This window comes from Protopterus annectens, chromosome 1.part2, assembly GCF_019279795.1.
Source record: "Protopterus annectens isolate FY-2018-M chromosome 1.part2, PAN1.0, whole genome shotgun sequence".
NCBI classification, from domain to species: domain Eukaryota; kingdom Metazoa; phylum Chordata; order Ceratodontiformes; family Protopteridae; genus Protopterus; species Protopterus annectens.
This window is the reverse complement of record NC_056727.1, coordinates 809,577,642-809,596,859: the sequence shown is the minus strand read 5'-3', so window position 1 is coordinate 809,596,859 and position 19,218 is coordinate 809,577,642. Positions and strand designations below refer to the sequence as shown.

At 40.2% G+C, this 19,218-nt stretch overlaps 1 protein-coding gene across 2 annotated transcripts in view; it reads left to right on the top strand.

Moving 5' to 3' along the window:
* RASGRP3 (RAS guanyl releasing protein 3) overlaps window positions 1-19,218 on the top strand; it is a 1,166,392-nt gene that overhangs the window by 905,827 nt on the left and 241,347 nt on the right. The window lies entirely within an intron of this gene.

Below are 19,218 nucleotides of genomic sequence, written 5' to 3'. Positions count from 1 at the left end.
AAATGTTCTGCAGCTTGCAGGTCATGGAACAGCACATGCTGTCTTCACTCACCATTCAGAGCACTTTATTGTAATTTCATTCAATTCATTGAATGGTCTGGAAGTTAGTGTGGAGAACTAAGGCTATGAGCTGTTAACAAGCTGCTTCTAATAGCCTAGGGTTTGCTTCTCTCCACCTTCATTTGCCTACTGTATGACTCTGAGCAAGTATTGCAATCAAGCAGTGTCTTGTGACCACTGAGAAACTGGGCCAGACTGCTCAGTGGTCTCCTGGACTGCTTAGTAATAAGCTATAAGTGTTTTCCATGTCATACGTAGGTATAACATTTTCAGTTAGAAATAGTTTCCTGAAATGTGCTTCTCATACTGCTCCACAAAAATCTTGGCTTAGTTAAATGGTGAAAGTATGTTTCTATTTTAGTTGCTTTCAAAATACAGAGTGCAAGTCTGCATATTCTAAAGCAGGCCCAAGATAAAATGAAAAGAGAACAAATGTTTTGCCAGTGGTGAATATGCAACCACATCTCTGACTGTATTAAGAAACTGTGTGTAGACTTTTCAGCATACATGTTTTCAAATAAGAAATAAAAGGTCATAATTTGGGATGCATAACGTAAGCTTGTTAAATGATAAGTGTTATATTCATGAGGTGGTCATAAAGAATGGTACTGTGGGAAAAAAGGCACAACAATAAATTCAGTAAACAGAATAAAGGGAATCAAGTTCAATAAAAATTGAAATAGTAAATGTGGTGCAAACAGGGATGTCCACATGACTAAAGTGTGACTCCTACGTGATTGACATTCTTCAGATCCAAATCTAAAACAGCTAAAATAATAAAAAAAAAACTCTGTTTGCAGGAGGACTTCACCCCCATGTACCACCATACCCACACTACTGAAATATACTAATTTTAAGATTACTGTACGTTGGGGAAGGTAGAAATTAACAAAACATAGCAACTTCAGTGTTGAAATCCGAAGCACTGTTATCACACATTTGTGATCACAAATTAGAGTGTCAATCACTAGTGGAGCACATTTAAACATGGTACCAATAAGGTATCTATGGCTGTAAATCAACTTATTAAACAATATAATGTACATATACATATATGTTGACAATGCACAAGTGGACCAACAAAAATACAGAAAACAGGCTTTTTAAAGAAGGCAGGCACCCTTCCACTTTATACCCCCACATTTTTAAATATAGTAGCTGTAAGCTGGAACAACATTTGAAGTAAGGAGAAATTTCCTGACCCCCCCACAGTTCCACAGTCTTGCTGTATTAACTTGATAGTGTTCAGTGAAACACAGGACCTAATTAAAAACATCAACTATCCACATTTCATTCAAGCTGAGTGCAATATTCTCCACGTACCCAATATAAAAGTCCTTCCCACCATCTACTGCAATGTATCATCTACTTTAATATTGCATCTATCTCTCAAAAATACAAATTGTGGGAGAAACTGAGCAATCAAATTGCAAATGTGTTTCTCTCACTTCCCTTACCAAATACCACATCATTTGAATATAATGCACATAGGTATTACAACAGAGTTGATTTGGCAGCTGAAGTTGTGAGAAAGCTGGATTGATGTCAGCTTATTGTCTCATGTAGGTGTCCTTTGGGATGGCCACATTTGTGGGGTGTGTGGCTGTGTGGCATAGTAAGCTGTGTTGTAGTTTTGGCCACTGAATTACCAGCTGCTTTAATCTTGATAAAACACTCCTATAATGTACAAGATGGGGAACATACCCTTAGGTGATGCAGCTGTAGTCTTGTTGACTGTTTGATATAGTTAAGAAGTGTAGTGGTTACAAACCCCACATCATAACAGTCTACCACAGCATTTATTTGTTTATGCAGTTTTGAGGATTTTGTAACTTACTGTATCAGAATGACCTGGTCAGTATTTTCTCTTTTACTGTTAACATTGCTAATTTGTATAGAATCCAGAGTGTACTAACTGTTTTACCCTGACCAAAATATTTTAACAGCCCCCAAAATGATTTAGTGTAAAGTGCATTGCCACCTTTATGGAAAGGGATAACATGTTTCTGCTACCTTAATGTTATCGGACCTAAAATATCAAGAAACAACCCAAAACATACCCCTCACTGCCTTTTAAAACAAACTCATTTGTGAAATATGACTGTTGTTTTATCTGTCTGTCACATCTCAGCCAAATCCGTAATGTAGTTTAGGATACTGATAGCTGCTATTGTTCAAATCATAACCAGAACAAATCCTGTGCTTCATAAGTTAAATCTAAATTAGTCTCACTTACATCTTCAGAACATGAAAAAGTACTTCCATGGGGAAGATTGGCTGACTTTCTAAAATTCAGTTTCAAAAGTAGGCAGCAGTATTATTTCACAAAATGAGGGCATTGTCAGACTGATAAAATTCTGCAGACAAATTACAACTGACACAGGCAAGAAAATACAGTGGATGTGACATAATTTAGTTTCATCAAGGCTTTTGTTGAGATGCCAACCAGAAGCCGGATAGGAAAGAGCCTTAAGGTAAGACCAAGTCTGGTAACCAGATGTGTGCTAAGAAACAGGGGGGTGATTAAAATGGAGATGTGTAGTGAAAAGTCAATAATAAGTCTTACATCCAATCATATTTATCATCTGTGCATCCAGTAGTACTGAAAAGCATCAGTCTGTTTTCTATTAATCTGAGTCAGTAATCAATGATCAGAGATCAAGGGTTTACCTTTAATGAGACGTGGTAAACCTAGCACAGAGTGCAAGTAGATGCCATAAAGAAATGTGTTTAAAGAAGCACAATATTAGCATTTTACGGGAGTCTAACTGCAAGGTATAGAGTATATATATATATATATATATATATATATATATATATATATATATATATGTGTGTGTGTGTGTGTATATATATATATATATATAGAGAGAGAGAGAGAGGGAGAGAGAGAGACACAGAAAGAAAGATAGGATCCACAGAAGCTTGAAGATGGAAAAGATATGTGAGAGATCTTAACACCAGACTTGTATACAGTAGTTTTGCCAGTTGTATGGCACAGACAAATAAAGATCTGACTGTCACCCAGATGGCCTGGGACCATTTATAAGTTTGGATAGTAGAGAAACTGATGATGAGGTAGATGGAATAACGAGATGTATACCTGTGCACCCTGTTCAGGGGGAGGCCATGGAATTTGGCATAAGGGGGGCATGTCTAGTATCATGATTCCTAGTGGAGTCTAGCTGTTGCTGACAGAGGTGGCAACATAGAATGGGTGAGGGTGTCTGACAGACCTTTCAGTGTGGAGGAAGGCCCCATACCTCCTCATAATACATAATTTCCTATGTCAGATGACATACTCTACACACTGTGGGCAGTAAGGCTTAACCTACAGCTACATTCTACCTGGCTACCATTCCAGGTGGCAGCACTTATGATGTTGCAGTCTGCTTCCATCACCAGTTCCAAGCCTACCTGAACCAGCTGAATGACCATTAATTAGAGGGTGACAAGAATGACCACTGGTTAGAGATGCCAGCTACATAAGTCGGGGGTACAGCAATCAGGGGAGTGGCAGTCACTGAGGCATTAAGAGAGAAGCACTGACAGCAAATGACTCACTCCTTCAGGGAATCCTGTGACTACACCCTTTACCTATTGGAAAAAAATACTACATCAGGCAACAAAGTGTGAGTAAGCTGTAGCAAATGTATCTAATATTGTTTACACATTACTTACTTACTTACCTATTGCATTTTGTTGCCATGTTTATCCTCAGTGTAGTGCCATTTTTCAGAGGGGACCAGAAATAAAATGTCCACAATAAGATATAAAGCAGGTACAACATCCAAGTGGCTGGTAATGAAAAACCCATTAGTAGGAACAAAATAAGGAAAAGATTAGCAGTAAAAAAAAAAAAGAAAGAAAAATGCGTAAAGGGTATGAAAGAGTAGAAGGAAAAATGTCAAACAGTGAATTTTGAAACCCATACACTAAGGAAAAACCCAGCCAAACCCAATGACTTTGACTGAAGTATAATGTCCTGTTTTGCACTAGTTACAGAAACATGCTATATACATATGCATACATACATACATACATACATATAAACTCACACATATTACAAAATATTATAAACTGGTCTGCTGTCATAAATTCTTGTTATGTGTACTCAAAGGATGTCAAGAAATTCACCCCTTAAGCAGAGCCAAATCTAATACTAGGCCTAGGGCCCATTGGCATGGGTAGGCCCACTGCCACAAAACATTTCCTCTTTAAGAACACCCTTTGCATGTGTTACATTTCTCCTTTAAGAACACATGCAGAGTACATCCTTAGTATTGTCTGTGAGTGGGCATGTACATTACAGCGGTTTCCATTCGTCTATATATGAGAGCAGCTTGGAGAATTGAGAGTTGCCATTCCATTTGAAATTAACAAGCAGAGGACCTTTATGGAAAACTATGAGGGACAGAACAGGTTAGGTGTGTATCTGTGTAATGCCCCAATGAGGGATGACAGGTTGGTTAACTTCTCAGGCTCAAATCCTGTACCTTGCGTACAGCATACTAGAACCTGAATCTTCTACACCAACTTCCGAACAGTCAGCAGCAGGTGTATTTTCAAGGACTGATGAGTTTTAGGGCATTTTCAAAGATGTTGAGCTTCTGCACATTTTCAGGAAATGTTGAGTTTCAGTGCATTTTCAAGGAATGTTGAGTTTCAAGGGAAGAGAAGTTAGATGTTACTTATCCTAAGTCTTTTTTCAATGTTCAACTGTTTTGTTTAACAAATCCCCATCATCAGTATTTGTGCTATCAAGTTTGAAAGCAGTGTTAGTACTATGACACGTAGCATACTTGCCTTTGGTGCAGAAGGCTGTGGGTTCTACTCCCATACCATATTGGTGGAGTGCTAATTTTGCTGTGCTCTTTACAGGGGGGATAGGGGTGCTGCACTCTTGAGTGTGTCCTCTTTTGGATGAGATGCTTAGTACGTTTGTACCTGTTGCTGGTTTGATAGCCATTTCCTATTGCAATATTACCAGTTTACCAACTTTTTTTAATGTAACATGGACAATTTATTCTTCAAGGGCAGCAGACATTGAATCTGTAAATGAAACACTAAAATGTAAAGTTATTTGCCAGCAGTAACCTCTTCATTAGTTACTGATCTATTTAATGTGGAATTATCCAGAATACTTTTACTTCTGCAGAGATTGTGTATATTGACTGATATTGGTAGATTGCAATGACAAAAATTTGAGTGACCTTTTGTGGTTAAAGTGTTCTGTAATGGGTTTTGTCATTATTGGTTCACATGTTTTGTTTCTTTGCTTATTGGAAAAATGTTCAAACCTAAGAATTTAAAACACACTTTAACAAGCGGTGCTGTATTATACAAGGAATATAATTTAATACATGCATCATGTATGCATGGTCCAAAAATGTGTGCAGTGTGGCTAGGGTTCGAAAACAGCCCTAAGGTAAACTTAATCCTCCACTGGCCAAATACATTTTCTTAGAATGTGGGTTTCAATGCTGTTTCAATGAATGTGAGTTTCAAAGGCAGAGAAGTTTACTGATCACCTAAGTCTGTTTTTATTGTGAGATAGTATTGTTTTATTTAGCAGATGGCTATCAGTGTTTGTGCTATAACATTTGTAATAAAAGTTTTAAATATCTCTAATTATTGTAGAAGTAAAGAGGAAAGTAGTGTGCATGCTGACAGGTTTGAACATTGTTTATGGTAACTGAGGAGAAATAGCCAAGTAATGGGGCACTGAAATGGCTGGGGAGTTGCTGCCAAGGGGGGCTGCTGGTGTGGTATTGCCAGGGGGTGCTGTGAAGGGGTGCTGCTGGGGGGCTGCTGTGGAGAACCTTGATCCATTACCCTGCCAAGGGCCCTATTTGAGCATTATCCTGCTTTCCTCTCATTATTATCATCAGCCCCCTTTTTCCCATTTTTTCTACATGGGGTCTGGTTATCATGTTATCTGTTGCCACCTCTCTCAATTCAGTGCCACACTCCTGCCTTCTTCAACACTCATGCCTGACTTTCACAGATCTTCTTTCACACAATCCATCCACCTTCTTGCTGGACATCCTCGCTTCCTCTTACCTTCTTCCTGTCTGTCCCAAATCTTCCTCACCAGATTGTCTTCTGCTTTTCTGCACATGTGTCTGAATCACTGGAATCTGTTCTCTTTGATCTTTTCTACAATTGGAGCTACTTTGTCTTCTATTCTTATGCCCTCATTTCTTTGTCTGTCCCACAGTGTGCATCCTATCACCTTTCTCAGGCACTTAATTTCCATCACTTCTAGCTTCTTCAACTGTTCTGCCTTTACTGCCCAGGTTTCTGTACCATACAGTAGTACTGGTCACACCACTGTCTTGCACACCTTACTTTTCAGCTTCTTTGGCATTCTTCTGTCATAGACTACACCTGATACTCTATGCCAGTTGGCTGCAGCCCCTCTGATTCTAGCTTTGACCTCTTCATTCAGACTACTCTTCTCCTCAACCACCCCTCCCAGATACTTGAAGCTGTTTAGCTGTTTCACTATATCTTCCCTTCTGTCTCTATTCTCAGCTTCTTCTGATTTCCCTAATTTGCTGCCATTACCACAGTCTTATCTGTGCTTTCATCCCAAGTGCCTTCATGTTTGCATTCCATTCTCCTATCCTTTGCTGAAGTTCTACCTCAAAGTCTGCCTGTACTGCCACATCATCTTCATACAGCAGCTTTATTGATCTTTCCCCTCCAACCTGTTTGCTAATGTAATGCATCACCAATATGAACAGTAGTGAGCTCAGAGATGAACCCTGGTGTACACCCACTCCCACTGGGAACCCCTCTGTGAGGCCAAACACTGTTCATACTTGAGTCACTGGGTCCTGGTACATAGCCTGAACTAATTCTACCAATGTTTCTGGAACTTCAAACCACCACAGTACTGCCCAGACCAGCTTTCTTGGGACCTTGTCATATGCTTTCTCCAAGTTTAGGAATGCCCAGTTGGACTGTCTTCTAATCTCTAGATTCTTCTCAAGTATCTGTCTCAATGCAAACATCGGGTCAATTGTGCTGCATCCTGATCTGAATCCAAACTGCTCATCTCCCATCTTACATTCTACTACTCTGCATATCCATTTATCAGTCACCCTCTGGAGAATTTTCATGTAATGTGGTAAGAGTTTGATGCCTCTGTACTGCCCACAGTTGTGGATGCCCCCTTTGTTCTTGTACACTGACACACGTATAATTATTCTCCAGTCATCTGGGATACACTTTTCTCTCCACACTGCTATTAATACCCTCAGGAGCCATTTCTCTGCTATCTCACCTAGCATCTTTATCATATCTGCTGTGACCTCATCTGAGCCTGCTGCTTTCCCTGACTTCATCTTCCTTAGCACTGCTCTTACTTCTTCTAAGGTGGGCTGCTCTTCTTCTCTCATTGTAGGCTGTTTCTAGGGAAGTACAGCTTCTGTGGGGTTTTCTCATTCAGAAGCTGCTGGAAATACTCCTTCCATCTGCCTTTGATGTCCTCTGGATTGGTGAGCAGGTTGTTGCTGGCATCCTTTATGAAGGGTGTCTGACTAACTTCTGTATCTTTGTCTTTGCCTTGCAACCTGATATAGTTTATTTGTGCCCCTTACTGAGTCACTTTCCAGAAGCTGGTAGAGTGCCTCCATTGCCCTATTCTTTGCTCTGCTCTCAAGAATGTAAATACAATGGAATAGACTGTTTATTGGAGGCACAGGACAGTGAACATAAAAGGAACAGCCACTGATATAAAACAATAAATGAACAAACAAGAACAGAAGATACTACAGAATCTGCAATGGCTGCCAGTTTGACCATGTAATACTTGTAAGTTTCTACTCCTGGTTTATCTTCAAATACACAACTTTGGCCTCCCCTACCTTAGAGAGTTTCTTGTCCAGTACAAGCCTGTTCATGTCCAATGCTCTTCCACCCTTGGGCTATTGGGGGTTCCAGGGGTTTGGTTGGATTCATCTGGCAAGCATTCTTTTGCTTTCCAGGCGCCCTATCTTTGGAACCTCCTATGTGCTAGCTAAGGATGTCCCTGACTCTTGGTGGCTTAAAAAGCTCTCTCAAATCTTGTCTTTTTGGCCTGGCATCTGGAGATTAAAGTCCTTCACTCTTGATATTATATTTCCTCTTATTTGATACTTCTTTATTCTGACATTTTATTCTTATTCTGATATTAATTTTGTAATAGTGCTTAATGAATAGACGTGCAAAAACCTGAATTTAAATTTGAAGACATTGGGTCACGCTAAAGCTTGGAAGTGAAAGCATAAAATGCTCAAATGATATATAGCTATATCTATATATGTGTGTATACAGGATGCTTTCTTATTGTGGTGAAAAAGATAAGAAACATGATAGACGGTATCCTCAATAAGACAAACAAGGGGTGCTAAATAAAACTGGCAAAAGATTTCCATAGAAAGGCAGAGAAACATCGAAAGGGATATTGTTGTTGGGGGAGCCTCTAATACATCAGCTGTTGACTGATCAATTTGAATTCAACCACAATAAAAAGCAGGATTTAACAAAAAGCATGATTTTTAATGACCTTTGTGAAGCATTTTTTCTGATTAATAAAATTACTTGTTGGTAAAGTTTAGTCTTAAATTTAATGACTGCAAATAGTGATGACGAATGAATTTCAAATCTAGAAATAGACAGCCATTAGGCAACAATAACCAGCAACTTAGCTAGAGAGTCAATCCAATCAAAACTTGCTCTTGGACTTTAGAGTGATAGACTTTAGCAAAAGGATTAGTACTCCGATATATTCTAGTGAAATGGCTAAAGATATTGTAGAGCAAAAATGGAGCATTTTAAAATTGTCATCAAAGAAACATCACGTCTTTTTGTTAAATGTGAAAAATCAATGAAAAATAAAAATACAGTGTGATTTTCAAACAAGGTAGCACAACTGGTTATGAAAAACACGCATCTTTTAAGAAGCATAACTGAATGCACAAGAAGAACAGTATAATTCTAAGAGAAGGGAAGCACTAGCTGCTGTCAGACTTCAACTGGAGAAAGGGAAAGTCACTTTAGTAAAGAAAGGAGATTAAATGTTGTATAGACACACCAGGAAACAGAAAGATAATGGATAATAAAGAAGCTTAACAAACATTATGGCAGTACAGATCAGGTTAAAAAAGCAGGATTGATGAATGAATATTCACACAAAGTATTGAAGAAAATGGAGATTTTACAAATGCAGCAAGTAGAAGAGTACAACATGAGGATGATTTCAGTCTTACCACAGAAAAAGAGTCCTGATAGGAGTCTTTAAAGATTTCATAATACAATGGTGCATTTGTGGGATTCATTCCTACAGTTTTTATTTATTATTTATAAATATTTGATTGACCTGATGGAAAGGGATAAGAGGTTGCAGGCCTTGGCAACATGGTACAAATACAGACAATGCCCAGCAGATTTGTTAGGTTTTTGGACAGACATAAGTTATTACTCATTGTGTCACTGGGTCAGGGCAGTACAGCTTCTGTGGGGTTTTCTTTATTTAGAAGCTGCTGGAAGTAGTCCTTCCATCTGCCTTTGATGTTGCTGGCATCCCTTATGAAGGGTGTCTGACTATCTTCTTTATCCTTCTGTCTTTGCTTGCAACGTGATATAATTTCTTTGTGTCACCTATTGAGTCATTTTCCAGAAGCTGGGAGAGTGCCTCAGATGCCCTTATTGTTTGCTATTGCAGACCCTTTCTTAGCTTCTTTGTTAGCCAACCAGTATTCCTTCCTAGCCTGGTCCATATTTTCTATCTCCCACTGTTTCCTGCACTCCTTCTTTCTTTTGATGACTACCTGGACTTCTGCATTCCACCACCAGCTTTCCTTATGTACCTTACTTCCATAAATGGCTCAGCCATATATCTGTTCTGTAGTCCTTAAACAAGCTGTTTTGAGACGCGGCCATTCTTCTTCCACTCCACCTATTTCCTCTTCTTCTTTAGGTGCTAGAACCCTGAGCAATTCATTGAAATGTTGTGCTTTCTCCAGTCAGCTTACAGGTCTTCAGTCTGGTCTCTGTTGACCTTAGAGCCTTCTCTGACCACTGCTTGCAGCTTGTTGTGGCAACCAATGGTTTATGCTGTGGGCCAACTGTTTCTCACTGAGTCTATTCCAGTGCCCTTTCCTTACTATGAGGAAGCCTACCTGAGTTGCATGTTAGCCACTCTTGCATGTGATCTTATGACTGTCTCTTTCTGAACCATGTGTTGGCTACTATCAAGCCATTTGCCAAGATGGAAGTCTAGAATGGCCTTTCCTTCTTTATTCCTGTTGCCCCATCCATGTGGATCCAAGCAGACTTCATATCCTGTTCTGTTTGTCCTGATATGTGCATTCAAGTCACCCATTTATCAACACCAATTCATGTTGTCTTGCTTTAGCTAGTAGGTCCTGTAACTGCTGTATGAATGCACTCTTTTCCTCCCTATCACAACCTTGCTATCACCACCTTGCTGTGGCGTATATTCCGAGATTATGAATACTGACCAATCTTTACACTGGAGTCTGATTGCCATGAGTCTGTCACTAATTTTGATGACATCCCTTACTGCCTTCTGAAGCTTCTCTCAGTACAATTCTAACACCATTTCTAGCCTGTCTTCCTCCTGAGTTGTAGACTCTGGATTCCAAGCCAAGTGGCTTTGCTGCATTGGCTCTATAGGATGTCCAGCATTCTCCATACCATCATGTAATCCACTTCCCTTCCTTATCAGTGAACCTACGATGAGTGTAGCAATTCTTAGTTCATGTTTGGCAGGTTTACTGGTTTCTCTTAACAGAGCTATCCACAGGTAACCCAGGCTGGGAAACTGGACACTAGCCAGCCAGTAGCTTATTGACTCGCTTAGCTATTGCCAGGTAACCCAGGCTGGACAACTGGACACATGCCGGCAAGCAGCTTATTGACCCACTTTATGGTGGGCACACACTGGCCAATAGAGGCACATATACCCCTTCCACCATGGCATGAGTCAGCGTAACTGGGGTCCTCAATCCACTTATCACTGTAACTGCCCATGCCCATTTGATGACATTAGTCAACATGACCAAATCACCTAGATCCATATCTTACAATGTCAAGTGGCTAATCCTGCCATGGTGTGCAGTCTATCTCCATTATCTCCAATCTTGAAAATACTGTGTACTACAGTAGATGCCCAAAGTGGTTGATCTATTCAACTCTTCCCCTATAGGGCACCATGTAGAGTCTGCACTGATACCCAGAGCTCCATTCATTGGTAAATTTGAGATGGAAACACTTAGCATGTTTTTCAGAAGTGGGAGGAACCCACAGAGATACACTGAGAACATGCAAACTCCAAACCGACATTGGCCAGAGGTCAGGATCAAACCTAGTATCACGTGCATGAGAGGTGAATGGCAGTTGAAGGAAGAATAATAAAATGGTATACAGTCTAAAACAAAAGAAAATTCAAATGAGCTTAACATGCTTTATCTTGGAGGAAGAAGGCAGAAAAGAGGTGTAACAGAAATGTTGAAGCACCTCTAAGATGTAGAAATCTCCAAGTGACTATTATCTGCTATTTTTGAAAAAAAATGTAAAAAATGCAAGAAGACAAAAGCATACAAATGAAAGAAATGAGGTAGACAGTTAAGGGAATGACAGAATGAAGCATTACTTCAAAAAGCAGTCAAATCAAATACAGTAATGGAATTCATGAATGCATGGGATAAATACTCTTATGAGGGTAGTCTGAAAATATAAACACATTTTATTTCAGTATGATCTTCAGTTGATCATATTTACAGAGAAATGACCAGGCTAGCCTGGAACAGCTTTATTCATCTGCTATCAACAGCAGTACTGTTAGACATACAACAGAAAAGAGTACATCTTAACACTCTTAGATGGGTTACAAAATGTATCACGGTTGATATCTTTCAGACTGTTTTTACAGAGCCTGAGTTTGTAAATGATGCTAATGAAGTACTGGACCTTCTTCTAATACCAAATAAATTACTTATTATTTTTTTATAAATAGTACTGGTTACAGTAATTAACCTAAAGGGCATTGACCTTTGTTTATGTTTGCTTTCATCAAAAAATAACACAACATGTTACTTGCTGACCGGATTTTTCCCTGACGGGGAAAAAAGTCAACAAATGAAAAAAATGGGAGTAAGTACCTGTTTGTTTTATATTGGAAATATCTGCCAACTAGTGATTCACATCACCAACCTCCTTCACATCATGGATTAGGTCACTGGATCAAAAGGGAAACTCAGCCCATTCATTGTGTTTACAGTTGTTTTCCCATGTTTCTTCTAATCTGCACTGACAATATCAACCAATTCTCTATAATGTAACATTATATATTGGATGGTTCAACATGGATATGGTACCTTGTTTTGGAACTTGAAATAATTCTGAAGCAAGGAATGTAGGAACCAAAACTGAGAATGGAGTTAAAATAACTTTCATAGCCATTTAACCCATACAGGAAAATTTGTAACTACAATCCTTACATTATGATTCTTAACCATGTGTCTCTGCAATTTGAGAGAAAGAACAAAATATCTAAATTTTCATTGATCCTGTGAAATTATATAAAAAATCCCATTCAAATCCTGTATAATTTCTTCTACAGAAAGAATAAGCTATCAAAATTACAATATTCCTAAAACAGCAAATAAAGTATGACATTTTTCTAGATTTTGCCACAACTCTTAAGCAAGAAATTCCATCATCAGTTATTCAAGAACTGTACTTGGTTCCTTTGTTTCATTCTTCCACTCTAATGTCACCTTCATTTATTTCTGCAAAAAAAAAAGTCCATCAGCTAAGGTAACTCAAAACTGAATCAGAATTTCCTACACAGAAAGTTTGTCACAAAAATACATGGCCCTGATCTTATTGTCTTTATTATCTATAATGTATGTCTTGAGAATTTATCCATATACATATATCCATCATTTTTTTATTCATTCACTGCTGACTGGTTAGTCCCAGTGGGATAGTGGCCTCTTTTCAGGGGAGACTCAAGGTGGTATTTATGCTACTATGTGAAAGGCCAAGGCATCAGGGAACTTCCCCTGCTCATCATTGTTGTGAGTGGTAACCATTTTGAAGTAGAACTTCCTGTTTCCATTCCAGGCACCAAGACATCCAAAAGAAATGGGCAGACAGATGGAGTGAGAAGGAGATGATGGAGTAGTGAAAAAATGAGGGAGAAAGCAAATATCTAGCCTAGAGAATCTGTGCAGTAGTCTGAGGAAATGTTTCAAAGAAACCTGTTTGACGGAGTTGGTCAGCAAATGATGGACGTATATGTGACTGTCCCTACTCCTGACAATTAATCAAGGAGCCTCAGTCCTCACCACTGACACAGGTGATGGACAGCCGGTAGGAACAACATTGGATGCACACAGTATTGTCAGATGCAGCTCTTTGCACCACGCACAATTCCCCTTAGGTGCACGGAGGGAGCACACTGCAGATCTTCTCTCTCTCTCTCTCTCTCTCTCTCTCTCTCTCTCTCTCTCTCTCTCTCTCTCTCTCTCATTTAACAGCTGTGCCCCCTCTGCCCACACTCAGCTATTCTAAGGCTCATACAAGGGTACCCAATTATACTGAGTAAAATTTATACTAATACAAATTGTAATTTGACCAATGCAGTAAGTGTCATTAATATAACTCTTAAGGTATTAAAATATTCTCTAAAAGAGCAACCACAATGAAAGTTATATAAATATTTCATAATAAATAATAAAATAGAAGACATGACAATACAGAACATCTAGTTACAATAAACACCAGAATTTCAGTAAAAGGAGATATAAAAAAATAGCAGAGTTAGATAGATTCACACAGATGCAGAAAGACAATGCTTAACTAATCTCACTATATGTTCCTGACTGCCTAAATAATTATGGTTCCCTAGTTAAGTTACTTACTACAGCAAAGCAAGATGATGAGTGTTGAGTTGCTTACTTCAGCAAGGTAAGATGAGATGTGAGGTTGTGTAAGATATCTGTGAGAGATCTTTCCTTTCAGGTTCAGAAAAACAGTGCTGCTGGGAGAGTTCCATCATATCTCTCACTAATTTCTAGAAAATCATTTCAGTGCTGGTTATAGAATGACATCGCATCCAGTCATCTGACTCTGATACAACACACACCCAGTGCTTTGTTAAGATTTGTTGCAGCATCTGAAAGCTATAAAACAATTTCAAAAACTTCCACCCTTCCATAGTAGCAATCACTTCACTCCTAAGGACAATACAGTAAGACTCCTAGTCCTGGTTTTCCCAGACATTTTTGTCTCTGGCTGCAATCAGACCTGTAAGATAAAATCTTTATGGCCTAAACCAACCCAATTAATTTTCAACCTATTTTTTCAAAATTAGCTAGACTGAGATTAACCTCTTCCCTTCTACAATTCTCTGTTAAAACATATACATTTAATCAGTTATAATAACACTGTCTGACATACATGTATATCTTTTTTCTGTTCAGCAGGACCCACTGTTGATGAATTTTTAACACAAGCAATGTTACAAATACATTTTAACACAAGCATCTACACAAAGCAGTGTGGTAGTCAGATTATATAAAATTATTTACAAAATTCCAGCTAGCTATGCTGGCGTATGTTACACATGCACTGCCCTACTCTCCCTGGCAGAGATGATCCTACCTTATATTATCACAGTATAACTACAATCCTCCAGTCATGAGGGTTGCATAATGATTTACTTAAAGATTTGGTGGTGCAAACTGAGCCAGAAAATGAAGGGGATGTTTCCTCCCGGGACATCATGGAGAAAATACAAAAGGAGGATGGAGAGACAATCCTGAAGAATAGTGGTGAGAAGGAAAAGAAAACATATACGGAGAAAATAAAAGAAGACAAAAGGGGAGAAGCAGAAAATAATGCAGAAGAAAATGAAAAATGGAAGTACGTGTTAAGAATTCAAAGCAATGAAGGCAAAGAAACAGACAGGTAAGACATGTGGGACAATATTATAGTACATTTGGGTGTAAAGGCACATGAAGTAAGAGCATTTATTCTTAATAACATAGAAACATTTTATGGCATATTTGAGACTGTTTTTTCAATGGAAATTTTCTTGGAGAATATGAAAGAAAGACTGCAATCCATGGAATATGTATGTGATAAAAGTATTTAACAGGGAAACAAAAAGGAAGATTCATATATAATTTTGAACAGAGGTAGAAAGAGAGACTTTGAATGGACATTTGAAAGATGTATGTAAAGAAGTACTGCACATTGCAAAAGTTTATGGTAAAAGGAGTTTATGGACTGGTGGCTAGGATTATAATATTGTGTTAAAAATAGAAAGAGAAAAAAATATACATATGCCAAGCATGATGAATATGGAGGGGAGTAGGGGGTGTTTTAAAATACTGGGGACAACCTAAAATATGTTTTGCTTGTTTGCTTGTTTTTGTGGAAAATAAGGCATTTGATAAGTAACTGTGACAAAAGAAAATGTTATATTTGTGGGAAAATGGCAAATGATGCAAAAATGTGAATTGAAATGTTACAAATGTAACAAAATAAGGCATTTATGGATAGATTGCAAAAATTAACATAAGAGGAAAAAGAAAGAGAAGAAAAATAACAATGAGAAAAACATTTTAGAAGTGGGAATAAAAGAAAAATTACATGAAAAAATAATAAAGGGCAGGATTCACGAAGGTTTGCATGGAGTCTAAGAGTAGTGTAAGACTCCATGCAGCCATGGCGATTCAGGAACAGCCTGAATCTCCGTGTAAGAGACCAGCTAAAACGGCTCTTACACGGACAGGGCGTGGATATGCTAATTACCTCACTTGCAGCTGAAAGGCATGCAAATGAGGTAGATTAGCGAACCACGAAGCTGAAACCAGCCTGTGTAAGAGTCGTGTTAGGTGAAGAAACGTACTCAGTTGACAACTGAGTATGTCACTGCAACTAACACAATGGAGCCATGACAGCTCCAAATAAAGTGTACATATGTAGCAGGCAGCATGCCAATGGCCAAATATATGGCCATTGGCATGGTAACCTGATGCAAACATGAAATAAAATATTTTTTTTTTCGGCGATCGGCGATGTTTAAACGCAGCGCAGCCCCGCGCAAACGGGCTGCGCTAAAATAAGACATAAAAATAAAGGTTTGAAACCCACTAATGTGAGTTTTATGCAATGCATGGATTTGCAATGCAGGGACTAGCAGACCGAAAACAACATGGCCACCGTCTAGTGGTTGCTAAGGGGGAAGCTGAGTGTAAGACATGTAACTAAGCATTAGTAGGCAATCCTATGTAAATGAGTGGTAGGATAGTGAATCACACTGTCACATAGCAAATGAGCACATTCCGTGTAGTGTAAGAGTTAGATAAGAGGGAGTAACAGAGTAGGAGATAGGTGACATCACAGGGGGGAATGTCATGAAGAAATCAAGCTCATTGGAGCAAAGTGGTATGTGAAAGATGTCAATCACACAGCATAAAAAGAGGAGTGTCAACAGATAAGCATGGGAAAGTCAAGAAATGGAAGGTGTACACTGTGGCTAACACCAAAGTTTCTTGCTGTGCGTGCATGCGCGAGTGTGCACACCGGGAGGCGTGAGTAAGACAGAGTGCGCGCGTGTAAGGCAGAGTAAGCATGTAGGAACCTGTTTAAAGATCTGTAAACCTGTTTGCGCTGGTGTGCGCGTGTTTTAACCCAAATATGCAGATTCTAGTCCGTGTAAGCATGTATGCATGCGTGGTAGCCACTGTGAGCGTGTTTTCGCTGGTATGCGCGCTGCTCCCCCCTGAGGAAACAGAGAGGAAAAAGGAAGCAGAAGAAATAGTAGGAAGCTAGCAGGGAATACTGGTAGAGCTAGCAGGTGAAAACAATTAGAAGCAGGCAATTACACAGGCAGAATACTAGCCCAGCCCAGCACTTAAAATACTACAAACATTATTGCACTATGTTTCTCTCAAGAGACACTGCAAGACAGGTGTAAGCTAATAGAAGTGAAAACTGAAAAAGCTGCACTCAGATCAAACATGCTAGGGGCTGCCATAGCTGTTATAAGGAGACACAGGAGACTTGCTGAAGGTGGTGACAATGCAAATGCTGCCAAACAACCCACAGTGAGGAGACGGAGAAGAGTGTACAGGCCCAGGGTCACCTACTAGGCGTTACATGAGCTGGAGATAGTGGAGTGCTATAGAGTGGACAGAGACCTCCTGCAACAAATTGTTGAGCTGTGCAGGCCACGCCTCACACACAGAACCAACAGAGGGGAACCCATCCCAGTGGAAACCAAGGTATGTGTTGGCCTAAGAATACTAGCAACAGGTACCTTCCAGAGACCAACTGGTGATATGATGGGGATATCACAGGCATCAGCCTCCAGGGTACTGCACCAGTTCCTGGATGCCATGTCAGCACATGTCAGTGAGCATGTATATTTCTCCAATTCCCGTGAGGTATTGGCCAGCAATATGCGTCTCTTCCATCAAATAGCGGAATACCCTGAGGTAGTGGGTGCAATAGACTGCACGCACATACGCATCAAAGCACCAGCCGGTGAGCGGGGTAGGGCCTACATTAACCGCAAGGGATTCCCCTCCATCAACTGCCAGGTCATGTGTGATGCCCAAGGCATAATAATGAATCTGTGTGCTGGCTGCCCTGGAAGCTACAATGATTCCCATACCTGGCATTTGACGCAGCTGTACCAGACATTTGCCAATGGGGACATCCCACATGGTCACCTAGTGGGGGATGCTGGATATGCACTGGAGCCATGGCTGATGACACCCATCAGAAACGCACACACACCTGAACAAGAACGCCATAATGAGGCACATGCACAAACACGTAATGTAATAGAGTGTGTGGTTGGTCTGCTCAAGTCACGGTTCCAGTGCCTGGACACATCTGGTGGAGCCTTGCAGTACTCACCAACTACATGTACCCAAATTGTCATGGTATGTGCTATGCTACATAATATGATTCTGTGAAAACAGCTGCAGCAGGACCAGCATAGGGCCGGGACAAACAGCCCCCCACCATTGCCAAGGCCATCACAGGCAGAGCGTGACTCGGAGGAGGAAAAACCTGAGCCTGCCCCAGTAAGCAGAAGGAGGCGTGCCCAGTATGCCCTGGCCTTGGCAAAGAGACAACACATAGCACATACACTGGCTCAGTAGGAACCATGGGAATGATACCCCTCTTTGACTCACTCATATAGTAACAGGGATCCTAACATGACACTACCTGCTCTCAAACATGTACAGGGAGTGTAGTATGTGCATCCAACAGAGGCAGCCCTGCAGCACCACCTGAGGCATGATTGCCATGTGTTAAGCAATGTAACACCATCTAGTATATGCAAACATGAAGACCCTGCCTAACATCTCACCCTCACCAAGCATGATGTCACACCATGAAGACACCAAGATCAAGTACAATAATTGGCGGAAGACTTTTGCTCTTTGCAAGGGGGAACAAATGGCTGACAGCCTGGGATGACATGCTGAGCAAGACATGATGCCCCACCTGCTAGGGATGGCATGCACCCAGCACACCTGGCTGTGTGGATACAGGCAAAGGCTGTTGTCACCCCCACTGTGCCTTGAATAGGTAAGGCTGGAAACAAAACACACCACCATAGGTAGCACAAGGGATAACAACCTGGACATAATGCTACCCAATGCCAGAAGTCTAACCTGCAAGGTGCATGCAGACCAAACCCACCACAGCATGCAGAATGGTAATATCTGTTCTGTAACAGAAACCTGGGTCAAGGCCCAGAAGAGCACCCTAATACTACCAGGTTATGCCCCATACCATGCTCTACAGCTCCAAAACATGGAACACACTACAATAGGAGTGTGGCTACCAGTAATTGTCAAGGATGACCACACCCCCAGGTTGGTACCACAGCAAGAAGCAGCATGGACTATCCACGGGCAAATAACAGTAGCTCCAACTGCGCCCCTATTTTCAGCCTAAAACAGACCACACTCACAAACCCAGGAACCCCAGCCAGCCTTCCTGAAGACATTGCAGAGTATGAATGTCCCAACAAATACCAAACAAGGCACACACAAAGTATGACATAGGTGGCAATCCATTATGTATGGAGGAAGTAATCAGGGACCTAGG